Source organism: Salmo trutta, chromosome 19, assembly GCF_901001165.1.
Source record: "Salmo trutta chromosome 19, fSalTru1.1, whole genome shotgun sequence".
In the NCBI taxonomy this organism is placed as follows: Eukaryota; Metazoa; Chordata; class Actinopteri; order Salmoniformes; family Salmonidae; genus Salmo; species Salmo trutta.
The window spans coordinates 55,469,856-55,481,937 of NC_042975.1; positions in this window are offsets into that span (position 1 = coordinate 55,469,856).

Below are 12,082 nucleotides of genomic sequence, written 5' to 3' on the forward strand. Positions count from 1 at the left end.
CCCTGGCTTAACGAACAACAGCCTTTCCTCGTTGGGGCAGGAAGTCCATATCAGGATCGGGGGTGGAGCCATCGGGCTGCCAGACATCTCCCCTCAATAACCACTCCCTGCCATCTGCCACAATATATACATTTTTTATGTATATTTAACCCCTTGTTTTTGCTGGCACAATACTACCTCCATACTTACATTAATTTGTATGCGTTACCTTTGGATGAGTCCTGTGACACTTGTGGGAGTTGTGTTTGTGCGAGTCTCCCTTTTCTATAGAGTGGTCATAGTTTGTAGGACAACCCGTTCAGATGCTACAAATGTTTTTGTAAGAAAACCAATTTTTGGGATGTCTCCTGGTCTGACAAACAGAGCTGTAGCTCTGCAACTTTCCACTGCAAATTTGGAAGGGCGACATAGGCGGATGAGGTGGATTGAGACGCAGCCAATGCAAAAAAACTGATATCTCTCACTTAAACTGACGGATTTCGATGGGGATTTATTATGATACTTAGATTGAGGCACCGGTGTGTCAATAGACTCTGATTTTATATAGAACTGTAATTGGTTCCATATAGAACCCTATATAGAAACCAAGGGTCTTATATGGAACCAATTTTGGTCAGTGAAGAAGAACCACTGGGGTTGTGATCAAAGAACCCTACAAAAGGTTTATATATAGAAGCTTAAGGGGTGCCATATATGAAGCAAGCAATAGAACCCTTTTTGGTTCTATCCAGAACCGTTTTTTTTCTAAGTGCGTGGTTGTGGTCAGACTAAACTACAGTTGTTGCGTATGAAAACTGAACGAAATACAATGGGAAGTTATCCGGTGAAGTATGAAGCGACTGAACGGAGAGAGCTTTATAGCTCTTTACAGTCCAGCAAACTAGCCAGTGGAGTTATTTAGAGCACAGAGCGCGATCCTGAGAAGTAGGACGAAACTAGAGCCCTGCACGGGAATTAATTTTATGCCCGAGCCCTACTCATGCCTGCGATGTTCAGGCTGTACACTACGCAGGCCCGATTGCTTCTACCAAATTTAAGCCCGGCCCTGCCCGATACCCGAAATCATAAATAACTTCCGCAATTAGTAAATCCATTAGCTGCTCCTCTCTGTCTGTCACTCGATCGCTCCCTGCGTACAGGCAGCTCGCTCTGCATGCATTCTGCTCATGGCAGCTCTGAGTGTGAGTTTCCATAGCAATGGCTCCTCTTGGGCTGCTCTGCTCAATGAAGAGATATGAGAGAGCAGTTGGCTGTTGGCAGTGGTGTAAAGTAGTTAAGTACAATTTAAGTAGTTTTTTGAGTATCTATACTCTACTATTTATATTTTTGACAACTTTTACTTTTACTTCACTACATTCCTAAAGAAAATAATGTACTTTTTACTCCATACATTTTCCTGACACCCAAAAGTACTCATTACATTTTTTATGCTTTGCAGGATAGGAAAATGGTCCAATTCACACACTTATCAAGAGAACATCCCTGGTCAACCCTACTGCCTCTGATCTGGCGGACTCAATAAACACAAATGCTTTAATTGTAAATTATGTCTGTGTGTTGGTCTGCAAACTTGTTGGATGCATTTGCAATTCATTTTGGTGTGTTTCAGAAGATTTTGTGCCCAATGTGGATGCTACCATGACTACGGATAATCCTGAATGAATCGTGAGTAATGATGAGTGAGAATATTACTAACCTCTCACCATTTCCAATAACGGGAGGTTAGCATGGCTTGGGGGTATGATCTTTGACCCTCTCTAACGTTGTCACTCATCATTATTCATGATTCATTCAGGATTATCTCTAACCATGGTAGCATCCACACTAATAGAAGTGTTTAGAAACATATTCTATTCTTATTTATAATACAAGTGACTCCAAGATGACACAATACATTATTTTGTGCCCAATAGAAATTCATAGTAAATAATCTGAAACACAATCAAAACAAACAGCAAATGCATCCAACAAGTTTGTAGAGTCACAGGCTTGAAATAGTCATTGCGTGCTAGGAATATGGGACCAAATATAAAACTTTGACTACTTTATTTACAAGAATCTTTAGGTTGTCAATAATTTTGACCCCTATCTTTTAGAGAAAAAAAGTCTCACTTTTGAGCACTTTTGTATTAGTATAAAAAATATAATTTCCCAATTGTTTTAAGCATACAATATAGCTCAGTATTTTTATAATTTATTTTATACAGTCATTATTGCTCATCTCTATCAAGGGTGTCAATAATTTCGGACGTGACTGTACATTAGGCATTAGTTTCAAGTGGCTGATTCCAATTGAGGAAATTCTGCCTTTTTTACACACTTCTCAGTAGTTGGTATTCAGACTTACCTTATGAAGTTGAGACATGGTTCCCTTGCATGCACTTTTATAAATTAATTCAACTACCAAAAACCATCCCACTTGCTGACCAACAGATTTTCTAGTGGAGTTTTCATTTGGTACATTTATCTTAAGCCATCCCTTTAAATCCAGTGTACATTTTAGTTAACATTTTGTCGACAGACTCAGTAGAATACAGTATATCAAATCAAATTAAATCAAATTGTATTAGTCACGTGCTGAATACAACAGGTGTAGACCTTACAGTGAAATGCTGAATACACAGGTGTAGACCTTACAGTGAAATGCTTACTTACGAGCCCCTAACCAACAATGCAGTTAAAAAATAAGGATAAGAATAAGAGATAAAAGTAACAAGTAATTAAAGAGCAGCAGTAAAATAACAATAGCGAGACTATACACAGGGGGGGTACCGGTACAGAAGTCAATTTGCGGGGGCACCGGTTAGTTGAGGTAATACAATGTATGCAAAAGTATTCATCCCCCTTGGCGTTTTTCCTATTTTGTTGCATTACAACCTGAAATTTAAATAGATTTTTATTTGGATTTCATGTAATGGACATACATAAAATAGTCCAATTTGGTGAAGTGAAATGAAAAAAATTACTTGTTTCAAAAAGTTCAAAAAAAATTGAAAACGGAAAACTTGTGCGTGCATATGTATTCACACCCTTTGCTATGAAGACCCTAAATAAGATCTGGTGCAACCAATTACCTTCAGAAGTCACATAATTAGTTAAATAAAGTCCACCTGTGTGTAATCTAAGTGTCACATGATCTGTCACATGATTTCAGTATATATACACCTGTTCTGAAAGGCCCCAAAGTCTGTAACACCACTAAGCAAGGGGCACAACCAAGCAAGCGACACCATGAAGACCAAGGAGCTCTCCAAACAGGTCAGGGACAAAGTTGTGGAGAAGTACAGATCAGGGTTGGGTTATAAAAAAAGAAAAAAACTTTGAACATCCCACGGAGCACCATTAAATACATTATAAAAAAATTGAAAGAATATGACACCACAACAAACCTGCCAAGAGAGGGCAGCCCACCAAAACTCACGTGCCAGGCAAGGATGGCATTTAATCAGAGAGGCAACAAAGAGACCAAAGATAACCCTGAAGGAGCTGCAAAGTTCCACAGCGAAGATTGGAGTATCTGTCCATAGGACCACTTTAAAACCTCTTAAGGATCAGCCCCTTTTTTCAATTTTTGCCTAAAATGACATACCCAAATCTAACTGCCTGTAGCTCAGGCCCTGAAGCAAGGATATGCATTTTCTTGGTACCATTTGAAAGGAAACACTTTGAAGTTTGTGGAAATGTGAAAGGAATGTAGGAGAATATCACACATTAGATCTGGTAAAAGATGATACAAAGAAAAACAATTTTTTGGACCATCAACTTTAAATGCAAGAGGAATACCATAATGTATTATTCCAGCCCAGTTGCAATTTAGATATTGACCACTAGATGGCAGCAGAGTACGTGCAAAGTTTTAGTCTGATCCAATGAACCATTACATTTTTGTTCAAAATGTTGTATCAAGACTGCCCATATGTGCCTAATTTGTTTATTAATAACTTTTCATGTTCAAAACTGTGCACTCTCCTAAAACAATAGCATGGTATTCTTTCACTGTAATAGCTACTGTAAATTGGACATTGCAGTTAGATTAACAAGAATTTAAGCTTTCTACCAATATCAGATATTTCTATGGGAAAGTTTCTTGTTACTTCATGCTAATCGCATTAGCCTACATTAGCTCAACCGTCCCGTAGACGGGACACCAATCCCAAAGTTAAACAGCATGATAATTACAAAGGTGCACCTTGTGCTGGGCACAATAAAAGGCCACTCTTAAATGTGCACTTTTGCAATGCCACAGATGTCTCAAGTTTTGCTTAAAGAAAATAAAAAAAATAAGCAAACACGTTTGGTGTGTGCCAAAAGGCATGTGGGAGACTCCCCAAACATATGGAAGAAGGTACTCTGGTCAGATGAGACTAAAATTGAGCTATTTGGCCATCAAGGAAAATGCTATGTCTGGCGCAAACCCAACACCTCTCATCACCCCGAGAACACCACCCACACAGTGAAGCATGGTGGTGAAAGCATCATGCTGTGGGGATGTTTTTCATCGGCAGGGACTGGGAAACTGGTCAGAATTGAAGTAACGATGGATGGAAATTCTTGAGGGAAACCTGTTTGTCTTCCAGAGATTTGAGACTGGTAAGGAGGTTCGCCTTCCAGCAGGACAATGAACCTAAGCATACTGCTAAAGCAACACTCAAGTGGTTTAAAGGAAAACATTTAAATGTCTTGGAATGGCCTGGTCAAAGCCAAGACCTCAATCCAATTGAGAATCTGTGGTATGACTTAAAGATTGCTGTACACCAGCGGAACCCATCCTACTTGAAGGAGCTGGAGCAGTTTTGCCTTGAAGAATGGGCAAAAATCCCAGTGGCGAGATGTTCCAAGCTTATAGACACATACAGTGAGGGAAAAAAGTATTTGATCCCCTGCTGATTTTGTACGTTTGCCCACTGACAAAGAAATTATCAGTGTATAATTTTAATGGTAGGTTTATTTGAACAGTGAGAGACAGAATAACAACAACAAAAATCCAGAAAAACGCATGTCAAAAATGTTATAAAATGATTTGCATTTTAATGAGGGAAATAAGTATTTGACCCCTCTGCAAAAAATGACTTAGTACTTGGTGGCAAAACCCTTGTTGGCAATCACAGAGGTCAGACGTTTCTTGTAGCCTTTAGCTCAGTGCGGATGTTGCCTGAAATCCATGGCTTCTGGTTGGGGTAAGTATGTACGGTCACTGTGTTGAGCAGAAAAATCATGTTAAGCACTATTATTTCACACAGAGTATGTCCATGCAAATTATTATGTGACTTGTCTTTACTCCTGAATTTATTTAGGCTTGCCATAATAAAGGGGTTGAATACTTATTGACTCAAGACAGTTCAGCTTTTTATTTGTAATTCATTTGTAAACATTTTGAAAACATAATTCCACTTTGACATTAAGGGTATTGTGTGTAGGCCAGTGACACAACATCTCACTTTAATCCATTTTAAATTCAGGCTGTAACACAACAAAATGTGTAATAAGCCAAGGGGTGTGAGTACTTTCTGACAGCCCTCTGAGTGGGCGAAGCTAGAGTGCCACAACACTGAACTGCAGCAACCCAAAACGATACCAATTATAGTTATTGATGCAGGAGGGATGGGGAGTTGACCAATTGAGTTCAAGTGAAGATTTTTGAGGTTATCCATTTCTAAATCCATTGTCTAAAAATGCTCTACTAGCCAGTTGAAAATAGGGTTAAAGGGGTGACATTTTCCTAATGCAAAATAATTGTAGTCTGGTGGAACTAGCACAATCAATGTGTTCACCATTATATAAAGTGAAATAGAATGGTGAATGCAGCAATCAGGCTGGTTTCACCTGGCTCAAAGGATTGTGCAAAGTGCAAAAATTACTATAAACCTCATAGAAATCTGTCTGCGTAACTTTCTTCAACAATGTGCATTATAAAGAAGTGACTATTTATGTGTAGCTCAGTTTAATACATTCTAGTTAAATAAGTGCCTCCTTATAGCACACATTGTTGAAGAAACGTTTTTAATTAAATCACACTGCAAGATTATAGTAAGGTTTACGGTATTGGTTGCACTTTGCACAATTCTATTGTAATACGAAAATGTTGGCCTGTAAGTATTATTTGAAAAGAAGAAGTATGACAGTTAAGAGTGACTGTTGGCACAGTCGCCTATGATAAAGAGTGGGAAGAATAACTTGCATGAGAGTACCATGTTCAACCACAAGGGGGAGCCCTATTACAGAGAATGACGCTGCGGTATTTCAACACTATTGTTGTATTGTACTTGTGTACCTGCCTAACACGCAGCCACAACTCTCCTGTCTGTTTCTGCCCTTTCAGGAAGTCTTTATTTACAACAATATTGGCAGCAATCTACCACTATAGAAATTGGCTGACTGTCTGTCCCGCCACTCATCTCCCACGGTGTGTTTGTGTGTGTGTGTGTGTGTGCGTGCGTGCGTGCGTGCGTGCGTCCTAACTCAAAGGTTGCCTCATCTCAGTCATCAGACTGTCAAGCTGTCAATTATGATTCCATCAGGAGATGTTTTTTGTCCAGTAGTTGTTCTGTCCAACTCTCATGTTATACAGTTGAAGTCGGAAGTTTACATACACTTAGGTTGAGTCATTAAAACATATTTTTTTAACCACTACACAAATGTCTTATTAACAAACTATAGTTTTGGCAAGTCGGTTAGGACATCTACTTTGTGCATGACACAAGTAATTTTTCCAAAAATTGTTTACAGACCGATTATTTCACTTATAATTCACTGTATCACAATTCCAGTGGGTCAGAAGATTACATGCAAGTTGACTGTGCCTTTAAGCAGCTTGGAAAATTCCAGAAAATGATGTCATGGCTTTAAAAGCTTCTGATAGGCTAATTGACATCATTTGAGTCAATTGGAGATGTACCTGTGGATATATTTCAAGGCCAACCTTCAAACTCAGTGCCTCTTTGCTTGACATCATGGGAAAATCAAAAGAAATCAGCCAAGACCTCAGAAAAAAATTGTAGACCTCCACAAGTCTGATTCATTCTTGGAAGCAGTTTCCAAACGCCTGAAGGTACCACATTCATAGGTACAAACAATAATACGCAAGTATAAACACCATAGCTCCACGCAGCTGTAATACCTCTCAGGAAGGAGACACGTTCTGTCTCCTAGAGATGAACGTACTTATGTGCGAAAAGTGCAAATCAATCCCAGAACAACAGCAAAGAACTTTGTGAAGATGCTGGAGGAAACAGATACAAAAGTATCTATATCCACAGTAAAACGAGTCCTATATAGACATAACCTGAAAGGCCGCTCAGCAAGGAAGAAGGCACTGCTCCAAAACCGCCATAAAAAAGCCAGACTACGCTTTGCAACTGCATATGGGGGCAAAGATTGTACTTTTTGGAGAAATGTGTGACCATAATGACCATCATTATGTTTGGAGGAAAAAGGGGGATGCTTGCAAGCCGAAGAACACCATCCCAACCGTGAAGCACGGGGGTGGCAGCATCATGTTGTGGGGGTGCTTTGCTGCAGGAGGGACTGGTACACTTCACAAAATAGATGGCATCATGAGGATGAAAAAGTATGTGGAAATATTGAAGCAACATCTCAAGACATCAGTCAGGAAGTTAAAGCTTGGTTGCAAATGGGCCTTCCAAATGGACAATGACCCCAAGCATACTTCCAAAGTTGTGGCAAAATGGCTTAAGGACAACAAAGTCAATGTATTGGAGTGGCCATCACAAAGCCCTGACATCAATCCTATAGATAATTTGTGGGAAGAACTGAAAAGGTGTGTGCGAGCAAGGAGGCCTACAAACCTGACTCAGTTACACCAGCTCTGTCAGGAGGAATGGACCAAAATTCACCTAACTTATTGTGGGAAGCTTGTGGAAGGCTACCCAAAACGTTTGACCAAAGTTAAACAATTTAAAGGCAATGCTACCAAATACTGAGTGTATGTAAACTTCTGACCCACTAGGAATGTGATGAAAGAAATAAAAGCTGTAAGTGATTCTCTCTGCTATTATTCTGACATTTCACATTCTTAATATAAAGTGGTGATCCTAACTGACCTAAGACAGGGAATTTTTACTAGGATTAAATGTCAGGAATTGTGAAACACTGAGTTTAAATGTATTTGGCTAATGTGTATGTAAACCTCAACTTCAACTGTATATATATTTATGCTCAGAAACAGACACTCCCAGTGCGACTGGAGCGGGAGTTATCCAGGTGGCTGACAGACCCAGGTTTTACGATCTGTGTGCGACTGGAGAGGGAGTTATCCTACCAGGTGGCTGACAGACCCAGGTTTTATGGTCTGTGTGCGACTGGAGAGGGAGTTATCCAGGTGGCTGACAGACCCAGGTTTTATGGTCTGTGTGCGACTGGAGAGGGAGTTATCCTACCAGGTGGCTGACAGACCCAGGTTTTATGGTCTGTGTACGACTGGAGAGTTATCCTACCAGGTGGCTGACAGACCCAGGTTTGATGGTCTGTGTACGACTGGAGAGGGAGTTATCCTACCAGGTGGCTGACAGACCCAGGTTTTATGGTCTGTGTGCGACTGGAGAGGGAGTTATCCAGGTGGCTGACAGACCCAGGTTTTATGGCGTCTTACTGGCCAACAGGTTGGCCAATCATTAACAGTGTACCTGACACATGATGATTTAATAGAGGCAGACAGAGTAGGCGACATAGAACATTTAAACATGAATGGAACCCAACCCAGTTTGATACGGACCAGATGGGTTGCATCACTGTAAAGTAGTGAGAATTGTTTACAGTGCAATGAATCTTAGAGGCCTGTTTCCTGGGCCCAGAATAAAACTAGTCCTGGACTAAAAACATGCTTAATTGAGAATCTACATTTGAATTGCTCTTTTTAGTTCAGGAATATGTCTTAAATACCATTGCATATTCACTGACATGTTGAACTGTTCAGTTCACTTTGCATACTTCAACATGTTGGGTTGTGTTCATTCAAGTTGGGTTACTGTACTATTGCCTATTCAGCTACAAGAGTCAGTGCACCTGAATAGAAATTCTGATCCTAACTCAATTGGGATGCATCCCAATTGGCACCATTTTCCCAAAAAGTGCACTACTTTTGACCAGATCCCTAAGGGCCCTGGTCAAAAGTAGTTCACTATATAGGGAATATAATGCCATTTGGGACACCGACCAGGTAGAAAGCACTGAAGGTTGTTATGATAGAGAGGTGAAGTTGACATATCTCTGCCTCTGTTCCCATATGCCATCTGTTCATGATTTGTGAACAGCTTTTGTCTTTTCTTTTGTGTTGTGCTTTGATACACCACACCTTTAAAATGTGACACCGCTGAGGCTCTCACCCTCTTTCTCTATCAGGGTCACGTCATGTGAGGTTATTTTGTGGTTGGCAGCTGCTTTTAAAAATATATGTATATATTTTATACCCCTTTTTCTCCTTCATTTTGTGGTATCCAATTGGTAGTTACAGTCTTGTCTCATCACTGCAACTCCCCTACGGACTCGGAGAGGCGAATGTTGAGAGCCTTGCATCCTCTGAAACACAACCCTCCTAAGCAGCATGGCTTCTTGATACACTGCTCTCTTAACCCAGAAGCCAGCTGTCGGAGGAAACGCCATCCAACTGATGACGAAGTCAACTTGCAGGCGCCAGCATGCCACAAGGAGTCTCTAGAGCATGATGAGACAAGGAAATACCAGCCAAACCCTCCCCTAACCCGTACGACGCTAGGCCAATTGTGCGCCGCCTCATGGGTCTCCCGTACACGGCTGACTGTGACACAGCCTGTGATCGAACCGAGGCTGAAGTGATGCCTCAGGACTGCGATGCAGTACCTCAGACCGCTGCGCCACTCGGGAAGACTTGGGGCTGCTTTTCTGAATGAAAACTGCTCCTTTGAGCAAGACATGTTATACGATTCCTTGCTTCTGAGTAACCCTGACGTTGGTAATCTTTTCTTATTCCAGTTCTAGTATTCCATATTGAATGCACTCTAAAGTTAGCTACCTCACTTATTTCTGAAAGCAGCAGTATGTTTTAGTGCTTGTTCCCCAGAGAGTTCTCTATGAGATGTGCATGGTATGTGTGAATGGCGTCATGGGGCAGGAATTAGACATGTTTTAACTGGATGTGTCTTTACTACTGTGCTAATCACCCTGAACTCTGGAATGAACAGAACAGAGTTAAACCTGTAGGCTTTTTATCCACGCCTCTGGCCTCCAGTCAAGTACACCATGTGAGGAGGGAGATGGTGCCTTTCTTCTGGAGAAAATATAGCCTCTCCCAGATCTGTTTGTGGTGTATTGCCAACTCCTATGGTCGTCACGCCAAACATGAGTTGGCAAAACAGTACAAACAGATCTGGAACCTGGCTAGAGAAAAGAAGCACCTTTTTAATGTCTCTATTTTCTGTGAAGATAGTGTATGTTTCAAATGGTAGAGAAGCTTAAAACTTACAATCCCTATATTTACTGTACTAGTTGGTGCTGCAGTCTTTCGGTCTAAAGGCACTGGAGACAAAATTACGTGCTCTTCTTTTTGAAGGTTAATGAAACGCAAGATATGTGTCTTTCTGTACAATTCCACAGCTTACACACACACACACACACACACACACACACACACACACACACACACACACACACACACACACACACACATACACACACACTCTCCCTTTAACAACAGGGCGTAGCCCGCCTCTGGTAATCACCTGTGATCGTGTTCAGGATCCCTGCTATGAATGATCTTGACATCAACATAATTATAATTTTTCATGTCAGCAGCTAACTGAAGGGAGGGACTCCACCCTCCTGTCTTTCTCTCTGTCTATTCTCCGCTCTCTCCTCCGCAGTTGCAGTCTTTTCATTCAGGGCTTTTGTGTTCCAAAGCTCCACAGACCTGTTTGCAATCTCTCCTTTCACCAGTTGGAACACGCAGGCCAGAGACAATAAAGAATCTGGAACCTACCTGGGCGATAATAGTGTAAAAGTCGATGTTGAGACAATTATTAACTCTGTGTTTTACGCTGATAAGTTAAAAACCATCAATAACCTTCTCTTAATAATATCTCTCTAGAGTCAAAGCTTTCTAAGCTGGAGGAGGGGTTCTAAGCTAACATATGGAATTGTTTTAAGATGGTCATACCAAGGAATATTTAGCTATTTTATTTTTTATTTTAAGACCCCTCAAGGTATACAAAAATATATATACCAAAAAAATATTGGATGAAACATTGAATTTGGCATTACTGCTATTAGCCAATAGAAACGCATTAAATAACAGATTCGCTACATTGAACAACAGATAGCTGTTTTGGGGGACTAAAGGAAATTTGTTCTGAAGTGTCTGTCCTACTGTATATCTGAGAGATATAACAAAGATCAAGAAACTATTTGATTTACTTTTTACATGTATTTATTCCCTTATTTTAAGCACTTAAACTATTCATATATATATACATACAGCGCATTCTGAAAGTGCTGTTGGAAGGTAAATCTTTGCCCCAGTCTGAGGTCCTGAGCGCTCTGGAGCAGGTTTTCATCAAGGATCCCTCTGTACTTTGTTCTGTTCTTTCCCTCGATCCTGTCACGACTTCCGCCGAAGTCGGCTCCTCTCCTTGTTCGGGCGGTGTTCGGCGGTCGACGTCACCGGCTTTCTAGCCATTGCCACTCCATTTTTCATGTATCCATTTGTTTTGTCTTGTTCCCTGCACACCAGGTTTTCATTCCCCAATCAATCTACATGTATTTATTCCTCTGTTCCCCATCATGTCTTTGTGAAAGATTGTTTGTGTTACGTGTTATTTGTTGACGCGGCAGACTGGTTTGTTTTTTCCGTGGTATTTCACGAAGATGTTTATTGTTAAACATAATTTTTGTGACTATTTTGCGCGTTTTGCACTTTTGCCTCAATAAAGTGTGCGCCTCTTCACAAATCTCTGCTCTCCTGCACCTGACTTCGCTACCAGTACGCACACACTTGACATATCCTGACTAGTCTCCCAGTCCCTGCAGCTGAAAAACATCCCCACAGCATGATGCTGCCACCACCATGCTTCACCGTAGGGATGGTGCCACGTTT